Source organism: Panthera pardus, unplaced genomic scaffold, assembly GCF_024362965.1.
Source record: "Panthera pardus isolate Hobbes unplaced genomic scaffold, ASM2436296v1 HiC_scaffold_2, whole genome shotgun sequence".
Taxonomy (NCBI): Eukaryota; Metazoa; Chordata; class Mammalia; order Carnivora; family Felidae; genus Panthera; species Panthera pardus.
In genome coordinates, this window is record NW_026526765.1 from 93,585,279 (window position 1) to 93,606,763 (window position 21,485).

The 21,485-nt window shown below is 39.7% G+C and overlaps 1 protein-coding gene across 1 annotated transcript in view; it reads right to left on the minus strand.

The window, feature by feature from the left end:
• ATG10 (autophagy related 10) overlaps positions 1–21,485 on the minus strand; it is a 450,172-nt gene that overhangs the window by 366,242 nt on the left and 62,445 nt on the right. The window lies entirely within an intron of this gene.

Here is a 21,485-nt window from a genome sequence, read left to right on the forward strand (position 1 = left end):
TGGGTCCGTAAAAGCTCTTTCTAAGACTATACTCTTTGGACATTAATGTAGTGGCAGCCCATCTTTCTTTTCTTTTTCGTTTTTTCTTTTTTAACCTCTGGACATTTCTAAGCTGTATTAGTTAAAAATATTTTTAATTGGCTTTTAACAGATTTAAAAGTGTAATAAATTACTCATTAAAAATAAGGCCACCAAGATGAGCTTTCCTCCCTGCCCCACACCTCTTGGAAATGACTGCTAATACAGTATACTTTTCTAAGTTGTTTTATTTATTTATATTTTTGATGCATACGCTAACCTTTACTATTACTATTTCATGGAAACATTGTTATGCTATTCGTATCCTTGGAACTTGCTCTTTTCATTTAACCATGCATTGTGAGGGGCGCCTGGGTGGCGCAGTCGGTTAAGCGTCCGACTTCAGCCAGGTCACGATCTCGCGGTCTGTGAGTTCGAGCCCCGCGTCAGGCTCTGGGCTGATGGCTCGGAGCCTGGAGCCTGTTTCTGATTCTGTGTCTCCCTCTCTCTCTGCCCCTCCCCCGTTCATGCTCTGTCTCTCTCTGTCCCAAAAATAAATAAAAAACGTTGAAAAAAAAAAAATTTTAACCATGCATTGTGAAACATTTTTCCATGTCAACACACAACTCATTCCTTTTTAGTGCTGCATAGTAATTTCTTGTTATCCGGCTATTCATTATCATTATCTGAATCACTAGTTGCTAAGTTGTGTAGGAAAGCAAAAATTGGTCATAACAGAAAATTTCCATTAATAAACTGACCACTTACTAAATTAGTCTCTACTTAAATAGTCCTCCTGACTTAATACCAGCATCTATCCCCACCCAGTCAGTCATTTTACTGATGGTAGATGTTATAAACATCTAACAATACAATGTAAATAAAATGCATTTCAGTGGCCATGTAAGATTGCTAATCTTGCAAAAGATGCAGAATTTTATGAAGTCATTGAAAGTGATTTTGGAGAACTGTTCCATAAGCAAATGAGTATCTGGCAGTGTTAGACCAGTTAACAATTAAAGATGAGAAAAACAACAAGGATGATAAGAGGATAAATTCTTCAAAAGGAGAATTATTTGAATATCAAAGGATTAAGAGAAGCTCTCAGGAAAACTGATGAAGACTTCACATCTTTTTTCAAAATGACCTTTGTATGATTCTGCTCTAAAAGTCAGCATGAAGTGAAGAGTGTCAAAATTTGCTATCATACAATTTTGCTGGAAAAATTATCCCCCTAACCAAATCAATACTTGATTCATTTTTTTGTTTATTCTAAAAATTAGAGCATTGTTGCAATTAGAGTTGTTATCTGTATGTCTTCAAAGATAAATCACATTTAAAGATAAGATAATCTTTACTTTTACTTTTTTAAAACAAGTTTCAATCAAACCTTTTTTTTTAATCTTTATTTTACAATGCTAGACCCTATTTATTACTTTTGCAGCTTTCAACAGTCATATTATGGCAAACAGAAGCAACAGAAGCTGAAAATAAGGCTTGTAATAAACTAATCAGATTCCCTAGTTCTCTCTCCATGAGGCATTTAGAAGCAGGACTGGCCACTTTGCAAAGAGTAAAGCCTCAGGGTGGCTGTATAATTAAGGGGAGGGAAGAGGCCTTAAGAAAGGAGACAGGCAGTGGACTTCCTCTGGCACTAATCGGGCACATAGATGTTCAGGCCTAATAAAATTTGAAAAAAAGAGAAACGATGTAACCTTATTTGTGTCCAAGCTGTTAAAGCAAATTACACCAGTTAAACGTGGGTATATCAGGAATTATTTTTACCAGTTACCTACTGACTGTTATTTGGGTTGTTTCCAGTTTTTTGCTACTATAAGCCATGTAGCAGTGCACAACAGTGTACAAATATATATCTTGGTGCACTTGTACAAGCAACTCTGTAAAAAAAATCCCTAGAAGTGAAACTCCTGAGGTTGGAAAAAGGTATATTAAAAATGTTAACAAGCAGTAAGTAAAACCCTCCTATCATGCCACCTACAGTATCTGAGAATGCCTATTTTCCCACATCCTTCACAATGAGACTACTACCTTACCAATCTGATTGCTGTATACATTGTTGTTTTCATTTTCAATAACATAAATTCTTGATACACAAGATAAATATTGTTCACTGCCTGCTTAGAATCTTTAGGAAGAGCCTCATTACAGACTCTGGAAAATCTGCATGATAGATACAGGGGGAGATCATCTCATCCCCTGTAATGGGTAGGGTAAGAATGCAACTTAGCTCAACATGCATTCTTCTGCTTAAAAATCCCTCTTTGAAACAACTATAGTCATTGCTTACACAAGCTTAAGTGTTTATAGTTGGTAGTGGAAGATGGAGATCATTGTTTTTGCAAATTCCTAATTTCAGGACTGTGAGATCTTTTACAGATTTCAAAATATGAGAATTAGTAAGGTCAGTAGATCCTGAAAATGAATGCCTGGTGTCATATAACACCACACTCTTTCCATCAGGATTCTGGTCACAGAAAATGTCAGCATTCTAACTGAAAAATTCTTACATATATTAAGGACCTAAAAAAGAAACAAAAAAATATCCACTAGAGTATGCATTTGCCACAACCCATCAAACTGTAGATTAAGATGTGTGTATTTCACTGTGTGTAAATTTTACATAAAAAAGAAACCATAGAGTCCTCAAAAAATTATATATAGAATTACCATATGATCTAGCAATTCCACTTCTGGGAATATACCCAAAAGAAGTGAAAGCAGGGACTTGAAAAGACATGTGTACACCCATGTTCATAAGAGCATTATTCACAATAGGTAAAAGGTGGAAGCAACTCAAGTGTCCATCAGTGGATGAATGGATAAACAACATATACTTTGCACATACAAGGGAATACTATTTGGCCTGAAAAAGGAAGGCAATTTTGACATACGCTACAACGTGGATGAACCTTGAAGACATTATGCTAAATGAAATTAGCCAGTCACAAAAGAATAAGTATTGTATGATCTCATTTATATGGGTACCTTGAGTGGTCAGATTCACAGGGACAGAAAGGAGAATGGTGGTTGCCAGGGGCTGAGGTGAGAGGGGAGTGGGGGGTTCTTGTTTAATAGATACAGAGTTTCAGTGAAGGAAAATGGCAAGTTCTGGAGATGGACAGTGGTGATGGTTGTACAACAATGTGAATGTACTTAATGCCACAGAACCGCATATTTACAAATGATTTGAATGTAATTTTTTTATGTTACACATATTGTACCACACTAAAAACATTTTTAAACCCATAAGCAAATATTGAACTCTAATGATATGCATGCTGAAGTGTTTGGGGGGTCAGATGCACTGATGTCTGCAGCTTCTTTTGAAATGTATCAAAAAATGAATGTGAAGTGATAGGTTGATAGAGGAATAAATGTGTATGTGTTAAGTAAATATAGCAAATGTAAATCATATAATCTGGATGGTAAAGGTACGGGTATTCATTGTGTCATTCTTTCAACTTTTCTGTATGTTTTCTTGGGCACCTGGCTGGCTTGGTCAGTACAGCATGTGACTCTTGATCTCCCCATGTTGGGTGTAGAGATTACTTAAAAGTAAAATCTTTAAAAAAGAAAAGATAAGAAAAGAAAAGAAAATTTACTTAATAAAATGTTGGGGGGAAATGACCCAGGCTAAAAATATTACTAGCAAATGAGAGACTCTTTTTACCACAAATTCATCTTTTAGCTTTTGTTAATTATGGGGAATAATTGTGCTGTGAAGAGATTTTCAAGCAGAGTTAAGGAAATAGGACTGATTTTTTGTTTGTTTTTAATAATGACCAGATAAGAACATTGATTTCACAAGTATCGAATAGGTATTAATTTACAAGTGACTCCATGATATTAAAAATGAACTCAGTATCACCAAAGTTGATAAGTATCTCTCTATATATATCAAAGGCCAGTGTCATGGTTCAGCCTTTTCTTCCATTGGTAGGATTGGAGCATGTGTAGAGGGGAAGAGTCCCAGCCTACTCAATCCAATGAAAAAATGACACAAATAGACCGGCTATGATGACATATAACTTTAGAGCACTGGAGAGACGGGAGATCCTCCTAATAAATATCACCTCATTGCAGAAGTAGACTATAAATAGCAGCTCTTCATGTCCTCATAGAAACATTTCAGAGAGCTTTACATTTTTTCCTTCAGTTCATTAAAAGGTAAACAGAGAGAGATGGCCTTCATTTCTGGGATCTCTACATTGTAGGCATGCTTAGGCAGTTTTTTATAATTGTCAAAGCACATGATCATCCTATACCAATAACACTCTTATTGCACTGGAATAAACATCCAGAGTTTCAGAGGTGCAAACTGAATGCACCCAGGGGCAAGGAAGTAGCCCTAGTGAGTAACACAAGCAAGTCCAAGTAGGAATTGTGGCCTCTTGGAAAACCCTTATCCTGACAGAAAAAGGAGTCCATAACACTGTCCAAGCCAAGTGACACAAGATAGCCAGATATGTCAGTTTTCTAAGAGCAGTCTGAGACCTGTATTTTTATATAAAATCTTCCAAGTTTAAATATGGGCAACAAATTCAAATGTTTTTCAAAAACACTGTATGGGTTAAAGGAAATACCTTTGTTGATATTCTGGGGTCTATAGGATCCCTATGTGTGACCTCTAATGTCTGTGTGCAGGATGCAATGGTCCAGCTTTCTTTGATGTTAACGTCCAGTACAATTCAGATTTAGCATTGTTTCAACTCTTTGGGATTACATGCGCATCTCCACTGTCCCCAGTTTCTCCCCTGTAAGTATGAAATATGTTCAGGTCTTTATCACTTTAAACAAAAAACAAATATTTGATCACTGCAATGTTTGCAATATTCATGCACTAAGTGTGTTTTAAAAGTCTGTTTTGGGTCGTGGACCTTTTGCAAAGAAAAGGTAAAACAACAAAAACATAGAATTCATGGAGCCCTCAATTTATTTACATTGTAATGATCCCAAAATATATATGTTTGGAACTAGGAACATATTTTTCCATACAATGACAGTTAATGAGTGCCACCTCTGGATCATGCACTGTGTAAAGCCCTGTTTAATTCTCTATCATTATCTTGACTGTACAGATGAGGAAAACAGGCTGGGAACAGGTGCACGACTTGCCAAGCTAGTGACTGTCAGAGATGGAAATCACACACACGTGCGGGTCAAGCTCCAAGGCCTGTTTTTGTTCATTCATCAGTACAGCGCCCTCAATGCAGTGCTGGGCCTGATGTTAAGGCTGTCAGGACAGACTATGAAATACTGTTGTATCCATAATGTACTTGTAGAACTATATTCCTAATACTCTGCTTCAAAAGAACCCACACTCAGGTACAATTATGCTTCTTTTTTACCCCTCTTGCTTTTACGTGGGAAAATACGTTTAATTACCCAGGTGATACATAGATACGTTCTCAGTGTGAAATATCCTAACAACACAGTAGTCTACAGGGCAGGAAGGAAAATTCCCCTAGGCTTCCTCCCCCACTCCTAATCCCACTCCCTCTCCTATTTCTGGTTCTACCACTATCAACAGTATGGCTTGTTCCTTCCAGACTTTTCCTATGCATTTACATACATATATGTACATACATAAATATGCATGGAACTATGTTTCTATGGTAAATACATTCAAAATTCCACCTTGGGATGTCAGAACAGTTTTCTGTTGCAGCCCCGGCAACTTCCCCAGCTCCAAGCCAATGTGGGAGGGTGGGGATGAAGGCAGCTTTATTAGTTATCTGTTGCTACATGACAAACTACCCCACAATTTATCGGTGTAAAACAATGAACATTTATTAGCTCACATGGTTTCTGAGGGTCAGGAATCTGGGAGCAGCTTAGGAGGATGGCTTGAGGTCAGGATCTCTCATGAAGTGGCATTCAAGACATCAGCTGGGACTGTAGTCATTTTGAGGATTCACTGGGGCTGGAAGATTCACTCCCAGTTTGGCTCACTCGGTCATTACTTGCTGGAAGGCCTTAGTTCTTCACTGGCTGTTGGCAGGAAACCACATTTCCTTGCCATGAGATCTTCCCCATAGGGCTGTTGGAGTGTTCTTATGGCATAGCAGCTAGTTTCCCCCAGAGCAGGCAAGTCCATGATTCACAAGACAGGACAGGGAGGAAGCTGCAACCTCTTTTAGGACCTAGTCTTGGAAGTCCCAGACCATCTCTTCCACCAAATTCTATTTAATAGGAGCAAGTCACTACATCTGGCCCACATCCCAAGGGTGGGGGCAGTTAGGCTTCACCTTTTGAAGAGAGGAGTGTCACAGGATTTGTGGACATATTTTAACACCACTACTAGAGCCATTTTGTGTGGGAAGAAAAATGAGCATGGCAGAGTCTAAGATCAGAGCAAAATAGTCTCAGTAACAGGGCGGAGGGGAGAGGTGCAGAGATAATGAGTTAACAGGATAGTGAGAGGTAGAAGAGCTGGGTTGGCAATCCTGGCTGCACATTAGAATCACCTGGGGAAATTTAAAAAGTACTCCTGCCCCCAGGCCCCACTACAGATCAATTAAATCAGTATTTCTGGGATTGAGGCCCAGGTATCAATATTGCTTAACAGCTCTCCAAATGATTCTAATGTGCAGCCTGAGTTGTGAACCATATAAGAGCAGAGGTGCTGGAGTCCAGCCGTGCCTGGGCTCAAGTCCCAACTATGTCAATTAAGTAGCTGTGTGATCTTAGGCAACTTAATTAGCTTTTCTGTGCTTCATCTGTAAAATGGGGGTATTAATAGTACTTCCTTATAGGGTTGTTGGGAGAGTCACCTGAGTTAATAGCCCATGTAAACTGCTTTGAACAGTTCTCTGCACAGTAAGTGCTGCCTAAATGTTACTGTTGTGATGATGAGCGGCACTGCTGGACTTTTCCTCCCTCCTGCTGCCCCTTTCCAAGTGCCTAAGCCAGGATAGGAGTGTGGCTTCCTGTGCTCCACCTCCCTCCCTTTTCCCTTGAGAAGGGTACTCTTCAACACTCTTCTCAGTCTCCACAAGCCTTGCCAGCCTTAAGGCAGATAAACTGAGAAGCTGAGCTGTTGCCACTGACACAATGGGTATAGCTGCAGAAGGATCTTCTGCATCTTTAGAGGTGGTGAGACAGAATAGCACCTGGGGGTAGTGACAGGAAGGGAAATCCCCCTTCAGCCTCAGAGAGAAATGAGAGACAACCTCGTATATATCAAAGGAGCAGAATCTGCACATCCGCGTTGCAATTCCTTCAAGAAGCCTTTCCTTATCTATTTCTCCGAACTCCTATACTATGAACATGGTCCCTAAATTACCTGCTGCCTTGTATATTTATTTATTTACCCTCTATGTTTCCTCTCCTTCAGATAGTAAGTTCTTTTAGAGGCAAGGACTGTATCTTCTGGGAGAAGTATCAGTAAAAGCAAGGAGAGGAAAATGAAGGAATAAGGGATATCTTGTTTGGATTATAGATACCACTTTAATCCTTAAAAATGTATATATGTGTAGTAGAAAATGACTCTGCTTCTTTAACTGCCTCCCCCTCTCCCCCAGATTACTTTCTCCCTAAAACACCCCTAACCCTAACCACCATTTTCATGACAGAAGAGCATGAGTGTTACTTCTGCTTTTACAGCAGAGGTTAATAAACTGCCACTATTACAGGGTATTCCAGTTGATATTGGTGATGCAGGTACAGAAATAAGTTAATGAGTTAGTTCCTATAAAGAAATGTGTTTCCTGCCACCCCCCAGACTTTTAAATACGGAGAACAAACTGGTGGCTGCCAGAGGGGAGATGGGTGAGGGGATGGGTGAAATAAAGATTAAGAGTACACTTATCTTGATAAGCACTGAGAAATGTATAAAATTGTTGAATCATGATGTTATACACTTGGAACTAATATAACACTATGTGTTAATTATACTTGAATAAAAAAGAAAACCTCAGTAAAAAAAAACAACAAAAAACCAAAACAAAACAAAAAAGAAATGTGTTTCCCAAGCATAAATGCACAACTCTGTAGATTTAGCTTTTTTAAGCTTACTAGGATAGACGGGATGGGGAGGGGGCATACAATAAATAAAATAATTAAACTATAAAACAATTGCTGACAAAATTTCTACAAAGTTTTCTCCCTGTTTTCCAACATTAAAATAATAATGATGTGGGGCACCCAGGTGGCTCAGTCACGTAAGAAGCTGACTCTTGATTTCAGCTCAGGTTATGATCTCAGGGTTCATGAGATCAAGCCCTGTGCTGACAGCTCAGAGCCTACTTGGGATTCTCTCTCTCTCTCTCTCTCTCTCTCTCTCTCTCTCTCTCTCTCCCCCTCTCTCTCTGCTTCTTCCCCACTAGAGACGAGACAGAGACAGAGAGAGAGAACCACGCAAACTTCAAAAAAGTCACAATGATCTGAACAGACTCTATCTTTTTTCTTTTTACCCATATTTTCTGCAAGTTTATAATTTGCATCCCAAAAGTTAAAGATCTTTTTAATAAAATGTATTAAGAAAAAACATATTTGGGGCTCAGCTGCTTAAGCATCCGACTTTGGCTTGGGTCATGATGTCACGGTTTGTGAGTTCAAGCCCTGTGTCAGGCTCTGTGCTGACAGCTCAGAGCCTGGAGCCTGCTTCGGATTCTGGGTCTCCCTCTCTCTCTGCCCCTCCGCTGCTCATGCTCTGTCTCTCTCTCTGTCAAAAATAATAAACATTAAAAAGTTTTTTTTAAAGCATATTAAAAGCTCCTGCTGTTTATTAAGTTAGATAACATGGTTTTAACAGTTAAAATTATGACAATAAAGGGCCTAATTTCAATAGCACTTGAGCTTAGTTTTAAAATACAGAAATGAACATCATGGCTAAAAATTCCATGTAGGTGGGGCCTGATCTCATGTACATCAGTGGTGTCAAAACATGAAGCTATCTTGTTAGCAAGTATGTAGATGCCAGAAAGGGGTCATTCTAGATTCTGATTTCTCCTGGCTGAGTTCATTCATTTCTGCCAAAGAAGGGAATCCTGAATTTTAAGCCTTATAAGCTAGAAATAAAATTATCCTTAAACCTAAAAATTATTGTAGAGAAATATGGCCTTGGTGGTTGAGGTTACTATAACTGTTATATACATAAATAGCTTATTTTATTGGTCTGATTAAATGATTCCCATGCATCCTTCTGAAACTTTCTGCAGTCATTCCTCATTGACTGCCATCTCAGCCAGAAGAAAAGAAAAAGTGAAAAACTCAAGGCTTCTTCATCAAAGAGCTCAGCCAGTAAGCCAATAGAGAGTTCAGTAGGCAACACTGACCTTCCCAGGAAAGCTACCAGCATGAAAACTGAAGAAACATGGCACAGAAACACAGCAGTAAAATTCAAGAGACTAAAATAAACTCAGTGAGCCTGCCTGGTCGCTAAACACTGAATACATTTAAGTGCTATTTTGACAAGAGAGCATGGCGGCTTTTTAAGAATTTCATTTTTAAAACTCTAATACGATTTTGTTCTTCTAACAGCATCATCCTGTGTCTGTGTTTGTTCCCAGTGAGGTCATTATTAACTGAATTGAATTATTGTTCTGTTCAAATGACCTGTGCATTCAACGTGTGCCGAGCTCTAGCAAGAAATGTTTTATGTATTATTGGGAGATGGCCATCTGGGGCACAAGCCGGGCCTCCTAACATGCAGAAATGTGGGGAGACAGTTTATGTTCAGTCTTATCTATGATCAGAATTCCATTTATAAGCTTTTTTCATCCACTTGTCAACACTGTTCACTATAGCAACACTGAAAATGGCCAGAAATGAACAGATTTATCAGAACAATGTGAGGTCAGACTGTATGTTTCAATTACTGTATATTGGATTTTTATCATACATTTTAAATTTTGTCCATAAAAATAGTAACAATGTAATAAAAAGTAAAAAGGGAAATAGTTTTCTTTGATCAACTTCCAGTCAGTGTAAGTTACAAAGTGAGTAAGATAGATTTCATGACTTTTATTAGATAATGGGTCTCACATTATATATGTATATTTTAAATATAACATTGGTTGTCCATGCCAAGAAACATGGATTAATTTTTTCAAGTCTGAAAAATACTACTCTTCCCTCTCCTGCATATTTAATGAAACAGCATGGCAGTATGTAAAATTAAATTTTAAACTTGAAGATTATATTTAAGCCACATCCTCCCAACCTTTTCATATATTTTTCAAGTGAACTTTTGATAATGCTAGAGGCATGCTGGACCAAATGAATGATTTTACATTATCTTACATAAGGTCTCTGCAAGGTATGATTTTATACTATCTTGCATAAAGTATATATCTTACATAAATATACCCAGATATTCTGCATTACAAAATGAAAAGATTTTTAGGTATCTTTTTCTGGCTTTTTGTTGTTGTTATTGCACTGATACATCAATTAACAATAGGAATCAATCTCTTTTATAACGAAGTATAAAATCTTAAAAGGAAAAGACTTTTACAAGTCCTTCCTTCTTCCCTTCCTCCCTCCCTCCATACCCCTTTTTGCTTTCCTTCCTTTCCTCCTTCCTCTCTTTCTTTTTTAAAATAAAAATCTTCTAAATTGTGTAAAGTAGTATTCACTTGGCACATATAACTGTATAGTTTAAATATATTAGGATTTTAATTTTACTTCTAAGTGGGAGATGTTTGTTAGAAAATGACTAGTATCAGTAAACAGGTAGAGAGATAAGCTTTGTTCACAAATGTATCCCTGGAGTCATATTACACTCATTCACCTTGAAAATATTGTAATGAAAATGATAATGATGATGATGATGATATAGCAATGATAACTAGCATCCAATGAACACTTTGTGCCTGCAACTAGGCTAAGTGTTTCACAGGCATTGTCTTATTTGTTCTTCATAAAAACCCTTTGAAAGCCAATAATGTCATCTTTAGATGAGGAAACTAAGGTTTCAGAATCTGAGAAACTTGCCCACGGTCAATTCCTAGAACCCCACTCTAGATCGGTATGACTCCCCCCGCCCTCCCCGCCACAACGCCAGTCTTTTGGAGAGATGGGGGAAAGGGAAGAACATGTGGAGGCTATCCCCATTTTCCACCAGTCAGAGAGTAGAAGTCAAGCCAAGTAGAGGCCAGAGACTTTGCTGTGGCTGTGAGCAGTCTCAGCCTTCTGCGCTTAGAAGTGTCCACCCTGGTCTTGCTTTTTCTAGGACCTGAAGCCTTTGGCTCTGACCCAGATCACTTTAGCAAGTCCTTGACCTGTATCTTCCCCATACCCACCTCTCTGGTGCACTTTCAATGTTCTGTTGCAAATGTGTTTATTTAATATTTGCTTGATGTTGCATGCCATGATTCTTCATTCCTCCTGTTCTGGAACACACATCTCCTACAATGGACAAAATGGAGTGTCTGCCTCCTCCTAAATTCCCCAGCTTTTTTATTATTGTTCAGAGGAAGGTTCTGATGGGACTAGAGGCTGTGCCTCACCCAGAGAGGTTGGCTGGCCACCCACAAGTGGTCAGGAACAAGGGGCCCTGCGCAATATGAATAGCAGTGTCATTAGCCGACCTCCTGGGATTTGGACTGGAAAACTGGCAGAGTACGGCTCAAGAGGAGTAAATGGAGAATGGAACAGACACTCTGAGAAGCAGCAATGACATGCAGGAAAGGCTAGAAGAAAGAGACCTAGAGAGTAGCTGGCCCTAAACCTGTCTCAGCTTTTTGGTGGCATTCCTCTTTCAGTCTCTGCATATGTGTCAGTGGACTTTCTCTTAAGGAGACCTTGGTGAGGCTCTGCTCCTTGTAGCTGCAAGAGCCTGGCAGTCTGTGTGAGCATCCTATCACTAACACCCTTCTGTGCCTCTTACACCTCTGTCCTTCAGAGTTTAATTAAGAGGGATAATAGTCAGGATTCTCCCCTTTGCAAGTGACAGAAAACCAATTAAAATCACTCTCAGAAAGAAACAGACAATAAACCAGGGTGACAGTAAGGAGATGAGAGTTAGAGAGACACTGATGAAGAAATTGTTGCAGAACCCAAATAGCTCTGAGCCCTTAGTGACTGACTAGGTGCAGAGATTTAATGCTGACATGGTTCACTTCTCTTCTTTCTTTTTGACTTTTGTCTTTTTCATTCTCTTGAATATTCTCCATGGTGGGCCATATGGCTAACACATTTGAACATATTTGCAGAGTTCTGTGCAGAAATCGAGTTAGAACTTTCCTGACTAGTAAAATGTACAAATTCCTGAGGAAGAACTCTGATTGGCTAGGCTTTGGTCATGTCCCACAGGAATATTTACTAAGGGAAGAAGGTTATGCACCCACATTTATGGCCCAAGAGCCTAATGCTCTGATTCTAAGCCCACCAGAAATGAGTGACTGGAGTGGAGGAAGAATGGATCTGCAAGGCAGCAGGAATGCTGCTTGTGCGGACAAAACAAACAGGATGTATGAAAAGAAAAGAGGGGTAGCTATACAACTTTACTGTACCATTTACAAAGAAGGAGGAGAGTACACTGCTCTCTTTGTCTAATTTCCCAAGGTCTTCGTGCAGACCTATTCCACACTCCCTGCCCCATCTCAGATCGCTGGCTCATCTTCATTACTTGAAGGCATTCACTCATCTCCACCTTGCAGTCAAACTCACCACTGGGCCCAGCAACTTGAATGAATTTGAGGACCTCAGAAGAGAACAGTGAAGGGTCTCTTTCCTTTAGGCTCTTAGCGTGTGATCCCTGGACTAGCAGTAGTACCTGGGAATTTGTTAGAAATGCAGATTTTCAGACTTCACCCCAGGCATGCCAAATCAGAAACTCTGGGGATGGGGTCCAGGAATCTGTGTTTTAATAAGCCCTTAAGTGATCCTGAAACAGGCTGAAGGTTGAGGATTTCTGCTTTAAGCTATCCTTTCAACAGCCCCTTGTTCAGACGGTTTATCCAAAGCATTCCTGAGTGAAGACTGTTGGGTCCAAAAATGTTGGCCTATCATCCATCACCACATGTATTTCAGCAGATCTCTGTGTGTCCACTGTGTGGTGCCACTAGGCACTAAGCTACTACTATTCATCCATTCATTGCCACCTGGGTCATCCACATAGATCCCAAAGAGAATTTGAAGGATACAGGGAGGGCATATAATAACATTCTATAGGGTTCTCTCATATGGCTCATTCGTGGAAAGGTACACTTGCAGTGAGGATGTGCACTTTCCTGTGTGGATACAAACACATACATCTAAAGTATACTTGGGGGCACTACTTTGTGTCAGCTACACAGGCTCATTATGGGCCCCGAGACTTTAAGGGTGGTTTCTTGGAGAAACGTCATCATCATCTCATGCATCTAATAGGACTTGCTTAAGAAACCTCACAGGCTTAAAGAAGAAAACTGAACACCAACAGTCTTCCTGCCCTATTTTCCTTTTCATATTATTAGAAACCTGAGAGAATGTTTTTTCTGCACTGTGAACATCATTATAGTATCTTGTAAGTGCTATGCATACAATGAGTGTGAAGGAGATAAACTCTGGTGGCCCCCACTGCTCTTGCTTCAAACCAATTCTGCTGGTTTCTGGCCTCTTCATTTGGAAATAGCTATTTGCACATTTTAAAGTTCCTAACATTAAAATGTCCCTACTTACTACTTAACTAGAAAATATTGCTAAGATTTAAAACAGTTTTATATTTAGAACATGACGTTATCAATATGTACAATATAGACCCATGTTTTGAGCCAGTAAAATTATTCAAAAACCCGACGATCGTAAGTACAAAAAACAAATGAGTTTTAATTTTTGTCCTTAGGGTGCAAGAATTCTTGTACAAACACCTAATCCACAATTTCACCTTTAAGCCAAAACTGCTTCTGCCAGGAAGGAGTTCTCATCCCAGAGTAAAAGGATTTGCAAGCAAGGATTCATAACCGAAGTGCCATTTCAGCCTTATTGGTGGGACTGCAAAGTGATAATTTAATTTAATTACATGATAATTTAATATCCCCCGTGTTTCCCTGTGAGTACTTTGAGGACAGTGTTTGGAGTGGCAGCTAGGTCTCTGACAGCATAGTTACGAGTCGAAGGTGAGATTGTACCCACAATTCCTAGCTAGGTTTGTTTTTTTTTAATCTCAATCTCTGAAAACATCTAGCTCATGTTAACTAATTTTTTTAACATAAAATAACAACATTATTTTTCAAGGTCATTCATTTTCATTCTTATAAACAGAGTTAGACTTCCAGAAAATAGTTGAGAATTTATTTGCCTGACGACCACTGACTCAACCTTTCTTCTCTAAAAGAGAAAAAAAAAAAACAACCCAGCACCTCCTCATTCCTTAGTTATATCACCAGTTTCCAAACTGCCTAGAAATCTGTTGTCTTGGCTTCTTCAGTTAATTCAGGGAGTAAAAGACAGATAGGATTTATGCCAGATTTCATTTTGTAGTGAATTATTTAAAATTGTTTAAAAGGATAAATATGCTGGAAATTAAATGTGACAGACTGTTAAAAATCGCCCAAGGCAATTTTTAGAAATCTTCAGATTTCTACTCTACTACCTTGGGTAAGGAAAAATGGTGATGCTGATTACAAAGAGAGGAAAGTCAGAAGAAAAATTTAACTTGTTAAGAAGAGACTGAGTTTAACTCCCACGTGGTGAATTTGTGGTATAATTCAGGGTAGTGGGCTCTATGGTGTGCCACCTAAATTCCACCTTCAGGACCTAGGCACTTATTCTCCCAGCTATTAGGATGTTACCTGTTGATGACTCAGAGCTGAGTCCCTCTCTAGAAATGGCCCTCAGCCAAAAAGAACTGTCTTGCCCAATGTTATGTTTCTTTCTGCAGAGGTAGCCCACATCCCATGACTGGTCAATGACAGGCAGCAAGTCCAGGCTCCCTTGCCTCAATCTGGGGATCTCTCTCAGGGGCAGTCCACATTCAGACTTCAGGGATTGGCTGCAGGCTTGTTGCAACAGAATCACAGTTCAACTTTGCCTTCTGCTCCATCCTGCTTCCCTCACCCACTTATAAGTGTTGTTTTCCAAAGCACATACTGATAAAAATTCTCGCACACTTATTTTCATTTGTATCTCCAGAGGAATCAAATCTATGATACCCAAGAACTAAACAAAGATGTTAATATAGGAGGAGGGGGCAAGTATAAGGAGTTACTCCTTCAATTTTAATAAAGTAAAGTTCTTTTAAGTTATAAGCTTTCAATTTGTAGCATCCCTTAGGACTGATTTGATGTATTAATGTGAATAACACCAGTGTAAATCAGTCAAGTGTTTACTAACCACCCATAAGATAAGTAGTTTCTGACTGGCAATCTCCATTAACACTGTAATATAGCAGTGTAATTTGCCTATAATACAATATAATATAATTGGTACTATTCAGATGATTTTTCAGTTTTGATTATAAGCTCATTTTATTTTTTATTTTATTATTATTTTTTAATATAATTTATTATCAAGTTGGCTAACAGTATATACAGTGTGCTCTTGGTTTTGGGGGTACATTCCCATGATTCATCGCTTACATACAACATCCAGTGCTCATCCCAACAAGTGCCCTCCTCAATGCCCACCATCACCCATTTTCCCTTCTCTCTGACCCCCACCCCTATCAACCCTCAGTTTGTTCTCTATATTTAAGAGTCTCTTATGGTTTACCTCCCTCCCACTCTGTTTATTTTTTCCCCTTTCCCTTCCCCCATGGTCTTCTGCTAAGTTTCTCAAGTTCCACATATGAGTGAAAACATATGATATCTGTCTTTCTCTGACTGACTTATTTCACTTAGCAAAATACCCTCCAGTTCCATCCACATTGCTACAAATGGCAGGATTTCATTCTTCCTCATTGCCAAGTAGTATTCCATTGTATATATAAACCACATCTTCTTTATCTATTCATCAGTTAATGGACATTTGGACTCTTTCCATAATTTGGCTATTGTTTGTTGAAAGCAAGTAAGCTCATTAAAAAAAAAAACTGCATAGATTATAAGACCTTGTGATTCAAAGAGCATAAATATAAATTGCTGACCCAGTGTGGACCTCATCTGATAGTTCCCCATAAGCAATCAAAGCTATGCACAATTAGCTCCTCATGAAATCTATTAAAATATATATATATTTTTTGTTTTTTAACAATATAATGGGACAAAGTCCAAGGTCGAAGTCCTCCGTGTAATGATTACATCCAGTGTGATGAAGACATGTAGTTCAGTTTTATAGATAATATTGTGAGAACCAAGTTGGATTCATTGAAAGGCAAGTGTCTGAATACAGTACCCCTCATCCCCATGCTTCTTCCTCATTAACACTCATTCCAGGGCAACAAGAGCTGCCCTACTGTTCTACTGTTACCTATGCCAGTGAGAACCCAATGCAGGTGGCCCAGCAGGTCTAGGGGAGACCACAACATTGACGCCCACAACATACAATGTACAGAATGGCTTCTGTGATTCATTTCATTTTTGTAAGCCCAGATGTTCAGGATTTGCTCACTTTCCAGTGATGTCCTGCAGGCGTGGGTTTAGGAACCCAGAAAAATAGCTAATTATCCCAACTTTTTAAAGTGATGAAGACGTACATATTTCCTAGAACTTGTCATTATTTCAACTCTGGGACCTTCAAAATCTGTGGTGTTTCCTGTATAATGCAGCACCTCTCAACCATGACAGATCACATGTACTAAAATGCTGAGTGAAATACACTGCACAGAAGACAAATTTTAGCATTTTCTATCTTTTTGTAATTTGATATTAAAATAGTGATTTAACATTTTAATGTGACATAGTTGACAACGCAGGTTTGTGCAATGAAAAGATAATTGCTATAACATTTTAAAATATTTCATTATTGCATTTTTAATAATAAAAACAGTAAAATGCTTTTGCATTTTAGTCTCAGACTAAACTTTAATAATCATTCTTATTCAAATGACAGGATGTGGAACTGTTGAATGTTGTATATATACCCATGAATGATTTAGGGGAACTATGAAATTATATTAAATTTGAAAAATACAGTTTTGTGTAGGGGGGGATAAAAACCCTAATGACTTCACAGGAGAAATATTTATTGGAATATCACGTTACCTTTGTTTGTAGCATAATGGTCTCAGAGGGGCCAAGTGAGATTATTTTGATGGTAAATTTATTACACGGTTTTTAGGGCCTGGGCCTGAGGGATCTTGTTGAAAAGGGTTTTGTGGTCTCAGAAGCTATAAGGAACTTTGGCCTCTGGCACAGTCTCCACAGAGTGAATCTGTGTCCTTGGAGAAACAAAATAGATGCCGCCCAGGGAGGGGAGCAAATGTTTCAGGTTGGTGTCAGCTCACCAAGGAAGGGAGCAAACAGCACATATTTCACTTCTGTCAAAAATGCTGTATTTCCTTCCAGATAGAAACTCCAAAGCATTCTTTGTCTCTTCACATTAAAATCTCAGGCTCTAACACAGAGCTACTTGAACTGGAATTCTGGCTCTACCATTTGCTGGCTATTTGATCTTAGAAAGTTACTGGATGCTCTGGAGCCTATTTCCTCATCTGTAAAATACAAACGATAATAAGATGTGCCTCCACAGAGTTGTTATGAGGACTGAATGAGGCACTCACTATGTGGCACACAGGTATATACAGAGAGCCTTGGCACATGATTAAAGTCTCCAACAATGGTAGTCATTATTATTATTGTAAATAAATTCTTTAAAATTTTTTCTAACGTTTATTTTTGAGAGACGGAGAGAGAAAGAGAGAGAGAGGGAGCGAGAGAGAGAGAGAGAGAGAGAGAGAGAGAATGAGCAGGGAAGAGGGGCAGAGAGAGAGGGAGACACAGAATCTGAAGCAGGCTCCAGGCTTTGAGCTGTCAGCACAGAGCATGACACAGGGCTCAAATCCACGAACTGCGAGATCACGACCTGAGCCAAATTCAGCAGCTTAACCAACTGAGCCACCCAGGCACCCCATAAACTCTTTTTAAAGTCCTGTTTTGTCTGCATGTGTGAGGAACAGAACCATGAAGACATGACTTGTGAAACAGGGTCTGTATTTTAATGTTCTAAGTTCCAGAATAGAGCCAGCATAAAGGCCAGAGGTGCATGACCTCTCTTGTAGCCACTGTACAACCTGGAGGTTTAGAGGAATCAGCCTATACCAGAGAGCCTTTCAGACTCATCTCTCACTATTCACATTTCTAGTATGGGTCCCAGGGAGCCCAGAGATTCTAGACTGGTTACAGGACACAATGACCATGTGTCAGAATTTGCCCCACCCCCACCCCCGCACCCCATCCTCCAAAAAAAGTCATTCTCCCAACTGTACTTGCAAGAATTTGCCTAGTTCCTTCCCTCTACTGCTCTTTTCCACACCAAGACCCCCATCCGGAACCTTAGCCTTACCCCAGATCTGTGACCAATCTTGTCCTTACTCAGAGGGAAGTGAAGAATAAGGATAACTTTGATGATTTGACATCAGGACCACCCTGTTGATTTGTGATTGATTTGTTTATTTGTGCCACTTCTAATAATAACAATAATTAACTTTTTTTAACACTTAACTTAGTCTGTGCTAGCCCTGTTCTCAGCACTTCACATATATCAGTTCATTTGCTTCGCACAAAAACCCTATGAGGTAGGCATAAGTAACTTGACCAAGGTCATACAGGTAGTAAGGGACAGAATGGAACTTTGAACCCAGGCAGGCTGGCTGTACAGCCCCACCACTCAATCACTTCCTCCTTAACAAGCTTCCTTTTTATTCCATTACAAAGATCAAGTCTCCAGTTTGTTCTATCTGCCTAAGGGCTGTGGTGATGAGCCACCTGGGGTCTTAGGTCCTCACCACAAACCGCTGGGGGCTAAAGCCCTGCCCCTGAGCCCTAAGCCAGTAACTTTGCTCCTTCTACCCAATTTTAGGCCTCTCTGCCCTAGATCCCTGCTTGGGATTCTACCTCAAGTCTATCTCCAAACATCTGAGATGCCACCTTTCTGGGAGGGCTCTCTCCATCATCCACTGGGACTTTGGTCTCTAAGCCTCTGCTTATCTACATTGGATGTCTCACATCTGGGGCGGAAGCTCCTCCAGGCATAGATCTAAAGGGCCAAGCTCTGTGCCTGATGTGCCACACTAGGGTAGTTTTTGCAAGGAGTGCTGTGAAAGAAAGTGGCCACATCATTTGCACACCTGCTAATTCTTCTCCCTCCTTCCACAGCTGAGTCTGGAGAGGGCCTTATAAAGAGCCAGCATTTGAGCTTTCTTAAGATATATGGAATGAGGTGAGAATCCCCTAAAAGCTTCTCTGTACTAGCACATGTTAAGGTTATTGGTCTGTCCAACAGGTGTGGACAGGTTTCTAACTTTGTAGACAAGAAGAGCAAAGATGACTAAGCCCCTCAAAGATCAATAAAAAAAAAAATTCAAGATGACCTGAAGACTGTACCATATTCCTCTGAGTAGGAAAGGGGAATTTAGGATTACCATATGAAAATGATCCACTAGATGCTTTTCAATTTAATACCTAAGATATCAAAATGTCAAGTATCCCACAACGTTTTGCTAGGCCAATTGAAACTAACTGAGCAATAAAATATACCGAAAGCAGTAGGAGAGTTAGGGGACTCCTGAGTCATGAAAGCACATATTTGATGAACAGGTCAAAAAATTCTCCTGTCTAAAAGGCAGAATGTTAAACATTTTGAGAGGTAATAGATTCCCAACCTAGAAGGTGAAAGGGTCACCACCTAAGATAATTAGCCTCCAGAGCAGAACCACACATGTCTCAGGGTCAAGCACATCTCTGACATGAGAGGAAGATCTGGGACATCAGAAGCCGCCTAAAAACTCAAAGGATAGTCTGTAAAACCCTTGGTAAAGGCACGGAAAGTCCTTAAAAAGAAAAAATGCAGGCCTAGTTCATTCAGCAGGGAGGTTGCAGGAAGGTAGAGAAGGTAAAGGTCATGGCAGAGTTGTTAAGATTGGAAATCATAAAAGAAGATATTTTTAGAAAATTATACTCACCAAAAAATTAAATTCTCTGTAAAGCTAAGAGCACTACAGAGAAAAAAAAAAGTTAAACAACAAGCTAGTTATAAGGGCCTCTCTACCCTGCCCCCTCTCTCTGCCTGGCCTCTGACTTCCCCTTCCTATGTTAGCAGAACTGTCCACTGTATGACTCTAGATTAAACCAGGACCTCCTTACCACTGCAGGAGACAAAAAGTCCCTATAGTCAACTTTTCAACTCCTAGGCAACTAGGATGCTGGCTGTGACAAAAGTTTGGCAACCAGACACTGGCCCAGGACTCTGAATCAGAGACACAGGACAATCCATTTTGGTGGTAGTAGCTACAAGTCTCCAGGGCCAGTGAGGGCAGAAGTGCTCAGAGTGGCTTTCAGTGTCTAGTGTCAGTGTCAGCAGGGTCCTTACCAGGCAATTCGTAAGTGTGGTTTGGGCCACAGTTCACCCTGCCTCCCTTGGTGCTGCTCTATTTTCAGAATCCACTTTCCTAGGTTTTCCAGTGATTCTGTGATCTACCAAATATCCTCTCAAAACATTCATTTTCTGCCAGAATAAGCTAGTTACCTTCTGTTGCACACCCTCCAGAACCCCTGACAATACAGTGGGAAACCTACCTGTAGTGTTTGAAGGGCAAGAGCAAAATATCCTGAAAATACACATGGTTCTATCAAGCCACTAAGGAAAGATGAGTATTCCAATAGAAAACAGGGCAAAGAGAATTCACCAGAAAGGAAATACGAGTGGCCAAAAAACATAGGAAAAGACATTTACCCTCCCATTTCCAAGATGAATATTTTCCAAATACTGTTGAGAAATCATTCTTCCCATATCATATTGGCAAAGATTAAGAGTGCCAATACTCAGCATGGTGAGCTTGTGGGTAACAAGTGGTTTGGGGTATATACTGACATAACTGTTCTGTGGGGAGGGGAGACATCTGATATTGTGTATCAAAATTTATTTTATTATTTTTATAATATTTATTTAATATATGAAATTTACTGTCAAATTGGTTTCCATACAACACCCAGTGCTCATCCCAAAAGGTGCCCTCCTCAATACCCATCACCCACCCTACCCTCCCTCCCACCCCCCATCAACCCTCAGTTTGTTCTCAGTTTTTAACAGTCTCTTATGCAATATTTATTTATTTTTGACAGAGAGAGAGAGTGCACATCGGAGGGACAGAGAGAGAGGGAGACAGAAGACCCAATTGAGGGCTTGAACTCACAAATATGAGATCATAACCTAAGCCCAAATGACTGAGCCACCCAGCACCCCCTCACCACCACCCCTGCTCAGGTATCAAAATTTAAAGGGTTCCTTTTGGCCCAGCAATTTTGCTTGTAGGAATCTATTCTGAAAAAAGGGCTTTGACCCATGAATCTCAGGTCCTAAATCTCAGGTGTATTAAAATATATAGTTCAGGTGTGCCTGGGTGCCTCAGTCGGTTAAGCCTC